The following is a 17,413-nucleotide window of genomic DNA, read 5'->3' as shown; positions in this document are numbered from 1 at the left end:
CATTGGCATAACTCTGCCGGACTTATTTTTTATGGAGCCCTTTCTTTTTGCATTCCTCCAAGGTTAGCCTGCATCCTGCAAAAGCTGTGACGAGTGAAGCTTCACCTGTTGCAGCAACAGTTACACCAATGCAGGTCTGAACAGAGATCTACAAGAGGAAAGAGGATTGTCAACAAAAGTTTGTGAACAATTAATAATCTGTGCGGAGAAGCGCCATGTCACGACTCACTGTGCTGATATTTGCCAAATTTAGAAGAATATAGAAGCGTTCTGCAACAGTTATTTGGAATATAGCAAAAGAGAGAGCGCTATCATGCCTAAACTATCATCATTTGCATTCATTTAACTGTATAATGAGCCAGAGGGCCAGGTGGAGACAGTATAAAAAAGCAATGTTTAACCAAACCAAAATGCTGAAAATCAGACTAAGATGAAAAAGGCTTGCATAATAGAAAACCCAGACAGATAAGCCATGCTATGGAATTATTGATGAGGTTTTGCAGCGCTGATGCAAATGTTTGGCTAGCCTGACCTTGGGTTAATCAGAATTTGAGAGATGCCGCTGTGAGGGATAAGTCCCTGTCCTTAGCTCTCAGTAGAGCAGATGATTCACACACTATCATATCTGAAATATATCCAATAAAGCCGTACTACCATGGATATATGCCACTGCTATTTAAATACCAATAAAATCCTGAATCTGTCTGAGGCAGTGGAGAAACACCATCTGTTTATACAGACAACTTAGAGCTTGTGTTTTGGTGGGAGCCATTCACTTGAAAGTTAATCACATTTTCTCATCAATGTAAAATTATTCTCGCTTGTGGAGGATCTTCAAGTAAATAAAAATAAAACGATCAGTCTCAACACTTCCTTCAACCTCTCCCTTTCAGCAGGGACCAGTGGGCATTTTCAACTTTAAGTAATACTAAAAACAAAGAGACATCCAGAGTGAAGGGAGAACTGCTCAATATATTCCCGCATATCTTCCCACTCGCACACAAGTGCACCTTCAGACGCCCACAAACGCCATGACGCGCAGTCTTCAGACTTCTGATTTAACTTGATAACACTTGACCTCCTGTTTGGTCCAAACAGCCCACAAGTCCAAAACAAAAAGTACAAACATCCAGTCAGCTTGAAAACGGTGGTCATTAGGAGGTACATAGGCAATAAAACAGAGAGAGTGTGCAAATGCAGGAGAGAAAGCTATACGCCCCTCTGCAAGACACGCTTAAACGCCCACAAACACGCACGCACATGCACCCAGAAGCACCCAGAAACACCCAGGTAATCTGGAACGGTAGGCTTTGATGAAGTAACAGCTGTTCCTCATGCTGTCCAACAGAAGGGCCTTGATGGCAGCCTTGAGGAAGTGTGGATAGTAGAGTTAATCTTGCATGCTTCCACTCGGCCACGGCATAAAAGACTTTTCCTCCGGGCAACTTTACCTGAATTTCCTCTTCCTCTTCCCACGCAGAAGCAGCGCCTCCTGTGCTTCCCTATTTCAGCCTCCCTACCTCTGTACGAGCGGGGCTTCACTTCAGGCAGGACTCTCGCTTTAGCTCCAAGTTTAGGTGCCTGCCTGTCTCACAAAAGTTTGATTCCTCTTCCCTGAGGTGGCGTGAGATTGAATATGATGTACTATGAAAAAAATTAGGCCACACACTGCGAGAGACCAGACAGAATGAGTTGTACTTTACATTCGCAGCAGTGGAAGCATTTTATGCAATTCAATGAAGAGAAGCAATAACTGTCAGGAGTTTTTAAATGAAAATGTTACAAGTGAACCTAAAGGAAGCTCATCTGATTATAGACTCAATCAATCTTCATGCACGGTAAAAAAAAAAAAAAAGAATCACGTAGACACCTTTCATTTAGTAATTTCTGTCTGTAAGCTGTCTGACATTTCTCAGGTGTGCTAGTTTTATGGAATTTAACTCCATAACAGCACACTGCACCCGAAGCAACTTTAAAATGCAGAGCAACCTCAACTAAGTTGTTAAATCTAAGGCCATTGTTGTTGTACTATCAAAGCTTTAGGCTTACGTTAGTTTACCCCTGAGATGGATTCAGAATAAAGAACGAATAGATTGCACGATGTTGTGCAGCACAAAACACTGCCTCCTTCCTTTCTGATACATTCTGCAAGGCTTGAGGTTTTTACTGGAGCCGGTGGGATCAAAGAGAACTCTGTTAATTCAGATATGCACAAAATTAACTCGTCGGTTCTTCTTCTTTACTTAAATAGAGAATAACTTCCACTTTCCAGCACTGCCAGGATCCCATTGGACGCAAGTTGTGGAGGTCAACATATTTGGGTCAAAATTCCATTTAAGTTGTACAGCTTAGACTGACCAGAATAGAGCTCTCCACCATGGCCTGTGTAGCTGCCCAAGAGAGTACAGTCTACGTCCTCAGTGGAAATACTGACTTTATGTGTTGAATTTGCAGTGCGAACGCCAGGGGCGGCTGGTCAATAGAGGGCGCTAGGGCACCGCCCCCTCTGTCTCACATCATGCAGAGTCACAGCCCTTCCTTTAATAAAATGTTTTTAAAATTACATTTACATGTACATACTATGTTTTTAAAAAGCAAAATGGATAATAGAGCCTGTAGAGAGTTACTAAAATGTATAATTTGTAATAAAAAGTCGGATTAGAAACGTCCGGGGCGCACTCATCTTTTCCCATTGACTCTCGTTATAACTTTGACATGCGCAGTTCGTTCCTCTTCAATACAAAAGATAGGAGACAGCAGCAGAGTGATCAGAGGGAGACAGCCTGTCTCCCTCTGATCACTCTGATCTCCCTCTAACCCCAGATTTTGACCATAGAGTCATTGAGAAATTTGCATGTCTCAAAGACAGAAGAGGAAAACTTGCATACAAAAAATAACACAGATGTAGAGGTGCTGGCTTTAATCTCTAAAATGTGAGGATTTACTTTTTTGTCATTTAATAATGTAAATAGAAATGTTAGTTGACACAAGTGGCACTTTAGACTGAAACAGTGGTTCCCAACCTTTTTCCTCAGAGCCCCCCCTACTTACATCCAAATAAGCCCGAGCCCCCCCCTGGAATCGCATGTGGAAAAAATGTTTTCAGAAATTAACTTGAACTTTAATATCTGCATGAGAAATTTTTACATGGAAAATGTACCACTTTTAGTAAAAGTAAACTTTCTTCCTTAAAACTCCAAGTGAATCTCTGAAGACATCAGTACAACAAAAGAAAATAAAAACAATAACTGGCTAAATAAATTCGTTATCAATAACCAGTTCTCTTGTCATTCAGAAACAGAATTATGCTATTTAAACACATCCACGTTTACTTGAAAATAAGAACATTAATAATAATATCATCTGTTTAAAACTTGTTTGCACCAGAGTAGAACTTTTGATAAGTGGCTCAAAAGGCAATGAGACACACTCACAAAATGTATTCTTTGTAAGAAATGTGTTTTTTTTTTTTTAAACGGTGCCCTTTTTTTTGACGTTGTCATCTTGTTCATAATCTAATGACCTCCTTGGGCTTGCATATCTCTGACGAGAGGAGGAATGTCAGGTGTTACGTTTGTGACTGCAAGCCTGAAATCCTGGTGGGCATCGAGCCTGTTACGGGCTTTTGTTTTTATTATAACAAGTGCACTGAAGGCCGTCTCAGACAGGTATGTGGTGCTGAACGGAAGAATAACCCTCCGTATTGCATGCATGGCCAGCTTGGGTGCAACAGCGTGTCCTTTCACTATCCAAAACTTTTGTATCCATTCTCCTGAAAATATTTCCTTGACACCGTATCAGCTTGGAGGTCGGCAAGCTCATCTTCACAACCGATGTATTCCACGACCTGAAGGCTGGAGGTATAGGGATCGACCACCCACGCTTCCTTTGATAAGTACTCATCAACATCAGCAAAGCGGGACTTAATTTCTTCCTGCAGCAGGTTCATGTGCCGCGTAAAGACGCACGCACAGTGCCCCCGGACTGTTTCATCAGCAGCGGAAACTGTTGCAAGTCTCCTTTTGACATTTTTCCTGATCTGTACTCCAGTTTACGCACAAAAGCACCCAGTGCGTCTTTACAATGCACAATGTTTGATTCCGGTCCCTGCATCCGCTTGTTTGTCTCGTTGTACAGAGTAAATGTGTCCCCCAGATATGCTGTTTTGATGCAAAACGCATCAGTAAGTTGCTCGCGCAGCTGTGGGTTGTGATCTTGCTCAAACTCCTTTATTTTTTCTTGCAGCTCTATAAAACGCACAAGCACTTTTCCACGGGACAGCCAGCGCACCTCTGTGTGCAGTAATAGCGTATGGTGCGCTTCATCCTCGCACAGCTGGGCAAAAAGTCTGTTTGTGGGGCGAGCCTTTATAAAGTTTACAACTTTAATTACAGTTGTTAATGTGTTATTTAGGTCCTCGGAAAGTTTTTTGCTGGCTAATGCTTGGCGATGCAGCATGCAGTGAAAAATTACGCACCGCGGCGCATTTTCCTTCAGCCGGCTATGGTGCCATAGTGTTCTCATCATTATTTTTATGTCTATAAGCAAATCTAATTTTGACACCCTCAAAGAAGTCAAAGCCTTGCGCCCCCGCTGAGCTCTCTGGCGCCCCCCTGGGGGGGCGCGGACCCCAGGTTGGGAATCTAGGGACTGAAAGCCTGTTGATTTTCATATTTTCTGAAATCTGAGGAATTACTGTTTATTTTTCTTTATATTTTTCTTTATATGAGGTTTTATTTGTCACATGCACAGTTATACATAGTATAATGCCTAATGGTTTCAGTATTTTTTTTCAGGTAAAGTGACAAATTTTTATTGCTTTGATCTTAAATATGCAGATTTGCTGTTTTCTCATTGTCATGTAAGGTTGTTAATGTAAAAGTTAGCTCACAGAAGCACTGTCTGCTTTAAGCCTTTTAGTTAGGTTTTTTTTTTTTAACAAAATGTCCAATGTTTGTTGGTTTCACAGGTATGGATTTGTTTTTGTTTATTTGAGTATGTAAATATAAATATGTTGTTCCAAAGATTTTGCTGGACAGAAGAAGCACTTGGCACTCTTTGAAGCTGGAAAAATGAATTGTTTCTTTTTGACTTTTGAAGTAAAAAATAGATTTGCATATTTATACATTCTTAATTTGTTTAATTATAGAAAAGGAGATTTTAAGGGTTTGTGTGTACCAATTACACCTTATCTGGAGCAAATCATATCAAACACTGGGGAGATAAATTCAAATTCACTAGCTGGTAACATTTACATGCATTTAATTGTCTATTTGACTCAGCAGTAGTGCTCAGGTGTACCCTCGTAGTGGTGCATAGTAATAGCACATCAAATGCCTGTGAACATAATTTACATCAATTCCTGTATTCCGGTGTTGCCGACTCTGCTATTTGGTTTGGTAAATTAAGTGCCCCCCAATATTTTATTTGATTTCATTGATTTGTGCTTAAATTAAGGATAAAATTCATTTATTTGATGTAATCTCATGTTACATGGGATGTATTTTAGCCTGGGAGGGTATATCCTGGGCTATTTCAGCCCCCGACTATAAAGTGGGCTAAGCTAAAGTATCCTTTGGTCATCGGTTTAATCAGGACTGTTACATACAGATCAAGTCAATCTTAGTTTAAGCACAAAGAAAATACAAAGAGATATATGGAAGTCTTTTGTACAGAAACAATTGAAAGCAGCACTAGTCAATGTGGATTTTCTTTCATAATGGCTTGCTTAAATTTTTCTTGGTTTCAAATTCAGTTTTTCCTTTGATTTGAACTTTTTAAATTGTAATTATCTCAAGGAAATTATAGTTATGTTTTCATAATGATTTGCTTGCTGAGCATACCTCTTTGTAAAAAAAACACAAAAAGACAGTAAATAATTTAATTAAGGGTTTAACAAGCTCATTATTTATGTGTCAACAGATGGGTCATTCTGTGTGGTTTCACCAGATGGTGGTTGCTGTACCATTTTCAAATTAGTCCTAAATTTGTATGCCATTAGATAGTCACAAAAGTACGTTCTATGCAAAATTGTAGGCCTGTAGCTCAAATAGTTTCTGAGTTGTGGGGGTCTGAAATTTTCAGAATTTGGGCTATAAAAAGCCTCGCCAGCGTTTTTTTTCATCTTTAAGTGGTTATTTCTCAGCCTCTAGACATACCAGAGAGCTGTGAGTCGGTAAACAAGGCCTCTGCATGTAGCTAGTGCCCCACAAACATCCCCAGGTGTTTCCCTGTACTCTGCAGGCCATGGGGGCTTGCTAAAAATGCTAAAAATTAAGAGATACCTACTCACGAGTGGGGTTTGGGACCTTAAAAGTACTAAAAATACTGCACGGACGTGTTCTAACACCCCTGGGTTCCATTCTACACAAACTTGTGTGATAACTTAGCAAACTGGAGCTTTCTAGGTACCTCAGTTTGGAAAATATGAGCTCCCAAAGTTGGACGAGATTTTTAATTGGCTATTTTTGGTGGCAAAATCTCAGTGTGGGACAGGTACCAGAGACCCCAAATTTTTCTACAAGACAGTTCTATCTGTCTTCTATCACTGTACAAAAAAGCAGCAGGGTTATATTTGTAGTTACTGAATATTCTTACTCAAAATGGCATGGGTAATGTCAAAATCGTTTTTTCCTTTTCAGTACTTTAAATTGGGATACAAGTATTAGTAGTCATTCCAATGGTAGTATTGTGTATGTTTTGTTCTTTTTGAAATGTTAGTTGTTAAAGGTGACTACCTTCAAAAAAGTGTAATGGTACCTGGGGTCTCTGGTACCTGTCCCACACTGAGATTTTGCCACCAAAAATAGCCAATTTGGGCTTTTTATAGCCCAAATTCTGAAAATTTCAGACCCCACAACTCAAACTATTTGAGCTACAGGCCTACAATTTTGCATAGAAAATACTTTTGTGACTATCTAATGGCATACAAATTTAGGACTAATTTGAAAATGGTGCGGCAACACCCCAAGGAATATCTGGTCATTTCACCTGGAATGACCCAGATATAAACTGGCCTAAGCCAAATTATACCCTGGCATACTTTGTCCAGGGGGTTAATCTGGCCTCTTGCACCTGTGATCTTGTAGCTGCAAGGCGAAAGTGCTAACCACCGGCAACAAACAGGACTTCAGTAAGTCTGCTAATGTTTCTGCAAAATTCCAAACTGCATGTAGTGAACACCTGAACAGCATGACTGTAAAGATTCTGACACTAATCTACAACGTTTCTCAGATCTGTGTGAGTCACATTAATAGCTGTTTTTGAACAGACATTCGATACCTTATGTACAGATGCAAGACGGGAGAGATGTAAGGGAAGCAAAACACACCAAAGTTGATTTGTGATGTTGCAGAGCTCTGTGTGCGCTTACCGCTGCTGACTAAAGAAACACAAACTGAGCTTTTGAACTCTGCAATTTTCATTATGAACGAGTCTCTGCTTCGAACTGAAAGGAAAGACACAAACAAACCACTCTCGCTGTAAAAACTACATTGCTGCCTGTAGTACATCACTGAGCTGTATGCATGCTTGTAACATGCAACATCTTCCTTCCATTAATGTTCTAAATTCTGCTTTGTTACATTACAATACTAGGCAAGAGGACCAGAAATATGTGGGACTTGGCTCTGAAATTCAAGGCAATCAAGCAGTGATGACCCAATTACAAAAAAAAAAAAAAAAAAAAAAAAAATTGTATATCCTCAGTTTTTGTAATTTGGAGGGTTTGGACATTTTGGGCTTTGAATTTGGATGATTCTGCCAAGCTGCTGGCTGGTGGTTTGAATCAGAATGAATGAGAAAAGAGAGAGGGGAGGGGAGCTGGAAGAGGACTGGAGCATGAGTGGTTGTTGTTCACATGTATCCAAGCATGTGCAGTTATTTTAGTTATTTGGTAAAAACGGAGGGTTCCAGTACTGCCAACAGACATGTCCCTGTGTATCCTTTGTAAATTGAGCCCCTGTGTGCACATTGTTAAACAAATTGTGGGGAAAAGAATTGATAGTGAGATGAAGTCTGCGCGTAAAAATCAGAAACTTGTGCAGGCCTCTTTCATTGTGCTTCAAACCTTATCTGGTTATTACAAGCTACAAGTCATGTGACGTAGCTCAGCTGAGCAGCCTGACAGATCCTGTACTAAGCAGCCCACTAAAGGATTTCCTGTTTTTCCCCTCTGGTCCTGGAGTTTAGATTTGAAACTTTATAAATTTTGCTCGCAGGCTTTCCAGTAACTGTCATTGCGGGCGGAGCAAAGCACAGAATATGATGGTGTTCGCTCAAATAGCATAATATTTGCTCACAAGGAGACAAGTACTGTCATTAGATTAAACCGCCAATGGCAGCTTATACTGCTATATGCATCTGCTGACTCAGACCAGGGTTAAGATCAGGTGATAGATTGCCATTGTAGTTTAAAGGTGGGACACAGTTTGTGTTCTTTTGGGCACCTTCCTATAGCACCATCTACTGACAAAATATTTTCTGAGAGCAACTTGTGTTGTAAACTGACACGACTTATTACTTAAAAAAAAAACAACTAATATTTCTCAGGTAACTGGCAAAATTCTTCTCTTTTGCAACAGTAGACACAATCTGTGCAGCATCTGTCACAAAGAGAGAAACAAGAGAGACAGCTTATTATAGTATGAAACTGAAAACAAAGCGCATTTTCTCATTATACTAGCTTGTAAGTCTATCTATGTGTTTCCTTATCTTGTAAGAAATACTTGGTCCTATTTTTCAAACATAAAAGTTCACCAGAGCTTTATAAAAACAAAACAACAGCAACAACAAACCCTCTAACTCCTGTCTAATGACCTCAGGTGTTTTTAAGCTACTTGTGCATCAGACACACTGAGCTACGCTTGAAGCAGTGGTCAGCTGTGCCCAAAAAACACAAAAATAGTTTGCTTTTCCCAAAATGAGCAAATATAAGTAACTGCTCATGAATAGATTACAGTATCCTCTTGGAAACTGGGGTGTCCATTACATGCATTACTGTGGTACTCGGCTAACTAACAAGAGTAAAGGAAAGGAACTTTGGTTCCCCAGTCTGTCACACTACTTTAGTAAAAAGTCTGAAAACAAAATGACTAGACTGATGGTCCAGTGGTGAGGAACAGTGTGTGCATGTATAAACACCAGTAAGCAGGGAATGAAGACGGCACAATTTAGATAATAGACTTTAAATACAATAGTACTTTGAGAACACTTAGTGGATGATTTATTTTAACCATTAAAATGTTTTATTGTGCTCCATCACAACATTAGATTTCTTCTCTGGCTTTGTCTAATGAGAGATATTCCTCAATTATAATAAAATCCAATACACAATGAGCTCCAAGCTTGACCATGCCAAAATGCCTGAGGCATCAAATTATCTGCCAGAATTCCAGTCATACACAAGTAATTACCATTTTGAAAGGAATCTTGATAACAAACATTAAAGCATAGTGTGCAAAACCCCATGCATTATGTGAGGACATGTTAAAGCTTCAGTGTACCGCCGGCCGTACACCTACTAATTTGCATAGGAATTTCAGGAATGTCCGACGGGTGCAACGCGATTATACAAACACTATACACCGATGGAAGCTTAGATTCTCATGAATCCGCCGGTATAAGCACTTTCAGATGCGATTACCACAGCGGGTGAGAAAAACACATTTGTCCGACAAAAACAAATATTCATCCATCGGTCTCTATACACGGCTTCAAAGCACACAGCGCGACCTCACATTTCCCGGTTTATTATTACACACAAAAAAAAGATTCCACAAAAACGGCTATAATCCAACCTTTTACATCAGATGACACAAGCCAGGAACTATTTTGTCCAAACATGTCCTGAAGTCGGTATAAATCCCCGAATCGGTCGTTTTCAAGGAAATGCACCTCCCGATGCGCGTCCAATATTCCCTGTATTTTCGTAATTTTTTTTATTTAAAAAATAGAATATTAGCGATTTTTTGTACTGAAAACGGCTGATTGACTGAAGCTTAAAGGGTTAAAGTTGGAGCCCTTCGAGCAGAATTACAGATATCTGAGCAATTTGTCTGTTACACCTGTAATGCTGCATCAGTCCTCAGTGCAACTGGGAATTGTCCACAGCTTATTAACTCAAAATGCTAAAGTGTAGCCTGAGATCAACAGTGAGCTTGTTGCATTCCCGTAGAGCTCCAGGGCACCTGTGTGCTGTCCTGCTCTCCTGTCAGGTGTGATCACACACTGGTATCTTCTAGCACAGCCTGCTGGGAGCATGAAGAGCAGGTGAGCAAGGGTGATTGTGGCAATAAAAGAGACTCACTAGAGGCCTCTGTGTGCACTGCCTCTCTAAGCGCTTTGGTCTGCAGCTTTGCACTTTTTCAAAGTGCTGGCTTGCGCATGGATGCTAAGCTTGGCACTCTGGGGCCAGCAAGGCAGTCTAGGAATATACATAGTGAGAAAGAGATAGAGGGAGACAGATGGACAGACGACAGAGCCTAGTATGAAGGGAATGATAGAACTACGATCAGAAATACTTCTATTAGCCAAGGGGGCATTGTGTGTCTATGAAACAGTGAGTCCACATACACACACAAACGGAATACAGACACACACACACACACACACACACACACACACACACACACACACACACACAGCTACTCATCTCCGAGACCCCCCTCTGGGCAAAATCTCCCTAGTGTTCATAATTTGGTTTCAGATCCGTGCTTCAGCATTCACTGTGCATATGGGTGAGGAAAACAAGCAAGCAGCTCTTGCTTTTTCCCGTGTTCTGTCGACCACGTCGCTTGCATTTTTCGAACCCCGCTCTCGCTTGATGCTGATGAGATTGAAAAAGCAGGCCTATTATTATTTGTGAGGGAGCCGCTCCGTTCTTCCTCTTTATCTTTCTGTTTGCAGTGTACAAGGCGCACTCTCACCCTCTTTTCTCAAGGATTAGACATGCTGAGTGTTGAGGGCCTTTGAATACAAAACGGCTGGGGATGAGAAGAAAGCAACCTTATTGTGGACTCCAGGGCACTATTGGATACCACATTTAAAAGAAAGGCAAGACAACAAGTAGCAGATGTAAACTGCTGGAAGCTGCTCACTGGCTGAATGTAGCTGAAGGAGACTAGTCAAAGGTGTAGCTGCTATTACAAACTGATAACTAACAGTTTGGATTCTGCACTTTCAGTGTTTAACGATCAAAGTTTAAGCTCTCAGTGTTTAATGTCAATTAAGATCAAAGCTATGAAGTAGGAACATAAAAAAGTACTTCAGATTTTGCCAAAAAAAGGATCATTAGAAAATGCATATAATTAAAGCAAAATGTATAAAATGATTGGATTCATTTATTTTCATTTTAAAAGGTCTTTACTGACAATAGACTAAATGTCCAATTTTTTTGTTATTCTAGCTTATTGTTTGTGTTCAAAGCCACTACATCCATGTCTTATTTCTTCTGAGAAATGCTAAACTATTAAATGCATGCATACAGGTACTACTAAAACCACTACTATAGCCTGGTTCTCAGTGATTTCCATTCAAACAGCCTCAACTTCTGTTTGAACAAGAAAGTATGATTTTCCTCTAATCATTTCAAGCCCTTTAATTGTGGTCACTTTGAAAATCATTTTCCTCTGTCAATAAGGTTTTTAATTAAGGCTTAAATAAGGTCTTGATATGTGCAGTGATTGGGAGTTTGCTTCTCTGCGTCATAAACTTGTCATATGCAAATGATTAAAGAGTCAAGTTATGTTCTAATACTATGCTAGGTTTAACTTTTTTAATTTAATTCTGACTCCTCTTTCAGTCTGGTCTCAGATTTAAAACATGGTGCCAAGTAAAAGCTGCAACTCTGAGCTTTAAAACAGCTCCAGCACCAACTAATGTACAATATCCCAGCCTGCTATGTCCTTCTTTATATCATGCATGAGTGAAACTTAGACACACACTTGAATTTTATTCTACCAAGGTTGCACAACAACGCTGAGTCATCTCAGAAAGCTTCCAGCTCTCCTGTGTTCGGAGTAGATCAATCTTGGTGAAAAGTCAGACCTCTGGCTGTGTCGGAGAGAGCATATTAACATCCTGTGCACACAGCTTCATTTTCCCCTCAGAAAATGTGACAAAAGAAAACAGAAGATGTGCTTTAGCTATTCCATTTGCCTGGAATAGCTGCCCCAAGGTGTTGAATGATTGTGACCCAGTGGCCTTAACATTGTTAGTAATGAAAGTATTTGAGAAAACAATTTAAAACGCAATTCTTTGTGAGACTGAAAACACCTTGGCTTCTCTGCTGTTGACGTGCAGGGCCAAGAGAGATGAGGATGGTGCTTTAACCCTTTTGAACTCCAAGTACAATCAACTGGAGGGACCAAAGACCCATTCAAGGCTGCTGCTGATTTAGTTTTTATCACCCCTTAGCATCTTTAACTTCGTATGTTGCGTGAGGCTCACTCTTTCTCTGAACATTAAACTGGATGTCAATCCACCAGCTACGTATCTGCGTGGCTGTATACTGTCTCTGTTGCTGCACGGTTCATTTATGAATGACTGCCAAGGCAATTACAAGCACAGATGTAATGGTAAGACCGCAGATGACACTGTGATCCTCAGTCTCCTGTGGTTTAAATAATTGGTCTGTAGACAAGGACTTTGTTGATTGGTGTGGGAATTGTTTCCGCCCGCATAATATCTTAAAAACCAGTAATGAAGTGAAAGAGTTTAGGAGAACTTGACCTCCCTCTACTGTCAGAGGAGTCAATGAGCATCAGTCAGTATCAATATATACCTTGGAGCTTTTACTGACACATGTTTACCTTAAAGCAAAAACTGAAACTGTACGCTAGAAAGCAGAGCCTTTTTACTCATATAATGAAATGTATGGATAATGAAATGATGGAATAGATACAGTATGCACTCATGAGCACTAAATCTAGTGTGTAAGTTAATGTTGTCTGATATAACTGATATCCAGGCTCCTAAGCAGTAGTTATTTTTCACGGTACAGCACGGGTCTGGCTGCTTTGCTTAGTGCCCATTCGTCATTTCTATATTTGAAGTTCTTCAGTGGAGACCCCCCACTGCTTTTACACCAACTAGATCTCGGAGCAACTGGTATCATCTATTCCAATTTTTAAAAAATAGGATTATTTTTCAGGTTTTTCAAAGTGTAATTGTGTGCATACAGGGACTGCATAACTGAGGATTTTTTTTTTTTTTTTTTTTTTGTGGCGGGAGCTTAATCACGTATTGGTTGGACCGTCAAGCATGAGACATCATTAATGTGAGTTTGAGTGAATAAGAGGGACTAAGTGTGCAAAGTGATACAGGGGAAAGCTGATGGAGGCATTACAAATTCAACATTCAGAATGATTTTCTTTTTTGTGGATGAATTAAGATACATCTTTTCTGACAGCAAATTTGTTTGACAAAATTAGTACTACTTTCGCCATCGCCCCATTGACAAAAATAAAAATAAAATGGACAGAGAAAGAAAGTGGCACCAAGAAAAAGTTAAACATCATCAATAGAAAATAAGAGGAAGAAAGTGTATGAAAATGGGAGCGCTTCATTTGACTGGCAGGAATTTTGTCGGTGGTGTTAAAACACCACGGTAATGCTTGCTTAGCGCCACATCTACAGTCAAACAAGAATATCTGCATCTGGCTCAGACAGAGTTATTGAGAATGCACAGCAGCACACCAAGCACTGTTTACATATGGAATTGGATTGTAGGCATGTTGCTGGCATGGTCTATAGTTTAAGCTTTGATGCATAATTATGGCAGTTTTTAGTGTTCTACCACATGACCCTCATCTAACACTGGTATGAAACATCTCTGATTCATGTTCATTTAATCTTTTTCGTCAGAAAAGCAGTCTTATTCATTGAAGATAACATTAAATGAATGATAAATCCAGTGCAGACATTATTAATGTAGTAAATGACTATTCTAGCTGGAAATGTCTGATTTTTAATGGAATATCTCCATAGGGATACAGAGGAACATTTCCAGCAACCATCACTCCTGTGTTCTAATGCTACATTGTGTTAGCTAATGGTGTTGAAAGGCTAATTGATGATTAGAAAACCCTTGTGCAATTATGTTAGCACACGAATAAAAGTGTGAGTTTTCATGGAAAACATGAGATTGCCTGGGTGGCCCCAAACTTTTGAACGGTAGTGCACATACATAACAATACTTTCACCCAAGAAACCAAGGTTTGCATCTTGTGTGAGCCCATTATTCTTAGATTGAAATTTCTTTTTCATTTATTGTTAACTTTCAATGTCTTAGCCTAGTTATGTATAGGTACCAAAATACATGGTTAGGCTGAGGAAAATAGCACAGTTTGGGCAAAAGGACGACAATTTCAAAACATGTTCGAAGCTTCTTTTCCATTTTCTGGGTTACCATGATGCATCTCACCCCTTCTAATATATCATTTGTTGGTTGAAAAGGAGCAACAGTAAAGCAATGAAATAAATGGCAAAGATTTATTGATAGAGCCATCAAAAAATGCCCTTATAATGTAACTGTGAATGCATGTCAGCCGTAAAGAAACACAGTTTTTGGGAGTCAGGGTTAGGCTACCTTTGGCCTTACTCTGTAGGCCCTCAAAGAAATTTTCATTACTTTAGAGCAGTCATGACTCTGACCTTCCTCCCACGACCAGCTTCACCAGTCAATACTGTGCATTAAAATTCAGCCTCCTGCATGATTTCTCTACGTACAATGTAACCTCGTAACCTTGGCTAGATGTACACCTGCGAGTCTTTCATCTGTTACTCACCAGGTGCTGTTGAACACCTGTATAAGCGGTTCGCATTTGAAGCCAATTGAATTAACATGAATAAATAAACAGCAGTCATTGATGAAATGGTTTGCATGGTAGAAAACAGTAGCAGCTGGGGTGACTTGAAAACAAGACAAAAAAACTCAAACGGAGGAGCGGCGTACAGTAATACATGTGATATTCATCAAATCTCTTCTCCTCCTGATTAATATGAGATGAAAATGGCTGAGTTATTGGGCTGAAATAATGAGATCGACAGCGTTCATGGGGAGAATGTGAACTGGTTTGTAACACATGCATGATTCTGACATCAGAATGTTTGGATGACTATTTCTTGCATCCTCTAATTTCATCATGCTCCACTTTTGTCTCACATAAGGGATTTGTTTGGGAGTTCAAAGGAGCAGTTTTATATGTACTGCATATATTTCATTTGAACATTTAATGGCTCTCGAAATGCCAAAATGAATTACGTTCTTCGTCTGAATGTACAGTACATTTTTCACACATCCATCTGGTTTTTTTTGTGTTTTTTTTTTCTTTTTTCCCACAGACAGTTTCCAATTATCTCTGCCTAATGCGTCATAACAGCCCTCGATTGGTTGGCACTCCAACCCCCGTGCTTAAATCACTCCATTCAGCTCTGGTTTCAGCTTTTAAATAATAGCACTCTCTTTAATTCCTCTCTTCAGTTATAAAAAAGTCAAAATGGGGGAAGGGTAGGTGGAATAAAAATGCTCTTTCTTCTGTTTCATCCTAACTGATGTTCCTGTATGGATCGCATAATACAACACGATGGCCAAATATTTCTTCCGTGCTGCACCTCTTGTACTGCTGTTTTTTTCTTGGCCCAGTATCTTGTGTGTCAAAGGCTTTAAAGCAGCTAAAGAGATTATAGAGCACGCTGCCTTGAGCCTGTAGTCTAAACCTCAGTCTGTATCCACCAAAAGCATTCAGACAAAGACACTGCCGTTCTAATGATATCACAACACTAAAGGATATTTTAGATATGTATCAACAGAGGGCAGACAAACAGCAAGACATTAATGCTTTCCATGAATTATATGCACCGAATACCTTTAATGAACATATTAAGCTACTGGAAACAGAAAAGACGCTCTAAATGCTTTGGCGTATAATATCTGGATACATAAACTGTGGCCCACATGGATCCAAATATACGCAAAAAAAATAAAGCTACTCATTCTAATTTTGATGCTGAGATAATCATGCTTCCTTTCCTTTCAATCTAATCAGAGGTGTCTGTGATATTGTATGTGACATTTCATGAATTATGAAGCACCCCCCCCTCCCTCGCCGTAATCAGCTTAATATTTGAAAACGTAGGGGTGAGATCTATCATTCAAGATCATGATTACAGGTATCTGCAGTGGCATAATGTCTGCTGATCAGATGGATGACAGAAGGAAAAAAAGACTGACAGAAACACGTCCAAAGCTCCCCAGCAATGAAATCAGGCAACACATGTCAGTGATAACAAGTACATGAATCAAAGAGCAGTTTTACAAATGCTTTCCCACCCCTCCCTGCTGCGTTACTGCAAATGGAAGGTCCGACTTCATTACATGCACGTTACTCACACACGATTCTTTGAAATGATGGCCATCCATCATCACAGAGAGATTGATCAGTTACTGTATCAACAATGAAATTTATGGACTGCTTAGAAGTAAGCGTAAATCTGCTGTGTAAATTAAAAAAGCTTTTTAATTGTCCTAAAATGTCTGACCGCTGCAGGCAAATTCCACCTTTACCTTTTTATTCCCATCTCTGCCTCCGAGCTGCTGCTGGTAGTCTGGGAAGTGCTCAAGCAGCGATCTCAGTGTTGGTCTGTTTGCATTTCAGAGCAGCATAAACATTGCTCCCCTTTGAACCGATATTCCTTCCAATGATGTATTTTGCAGGGATGTGAAAATAGCAAGAGCAACTGCTTTTTATTAGACGTTACCATGGGCACAATTTACTAGTCATCCAGGCAGTGTCAAAGAAGGAACTATAATGAGCTCATGAAAGAGAAATGGAAGCGGGTAATGGCTATGTAGGCTACATAGTGTACACTTAAACATCATCCTGTTTAATGGGAGATCAGTTGTTATTCTTGTGGAATCTGGAAGTGACTTGTTTGTAATTGGTAGTTGCTAGAGGTACGGACCCGTACTTTCCATTTGCCAATCAGATACACGAGATCTGGTCACGTGACTCCCGGTAGACGCTGGAGGTACAGACCCGTAGCATTGGTACTACAGGTACGGACCCTAAACCTGACCCTAACACTAACCCTAACCTTAACCTTTGCTTACCTTTCAACAGTTTGCAGTGGTTAGCAGCTTCTTGACTTGTGAGACTCGCGTACGGGTCTATATCTGTGTGGCAAATGGAAAGTGCCGTATCCGTAGGCCACAGGCTACGGGTACGGGTCCATATCTGTAGACACTACCTTTGTAATTGGACTTCACCATGTAAATGAAGGGCTGCACCACTGGTAACGGGTAGGAGAAAGCGGCAGATGAATCCTTTTAAATTCTATAACTTATGCAAACAACTGTCAAGTGAAAGAAACTAGTGGCAAGAACACCTAATTGTGAGTGGCGTAGTGTTGTAAG

General features: G+C 40.0%; 1 protein-coding gene across 3 annotated transcripts in view; it reads right to left on the bottom strand.

Moving 5' to 3' along the window:
• The window catches only part of alk (ALK receptor tyrosine kinase), a 509,166-nt gene that overhangs the window by 424,141 nt on the left and 67,612 nt on the right, over positions 1-17,413 (bottom strand). The window lies entirely within an intron of this gene.

This window comes from Acanthochromis polyacanthus, chromosome 1, assembly GCF_021347895.1.
Source record: "Acanthochromis polyacanthus isolate Apoly-LR-REF ecotype Palm Island chromosome 1, KAUST_Apoly_ChrSc, whole genome shotgun sequence".
NCBI lineage: Eukaryota > Metazoa > Chordata > Actinopteri > Pomacentridae > Acanthochromis > Acanthochromis polyacanthus.
Note: the sequence above shows the minus strand (reverse complement) of the source record. Positions and strands in the feature narration are given on the sequence as shown.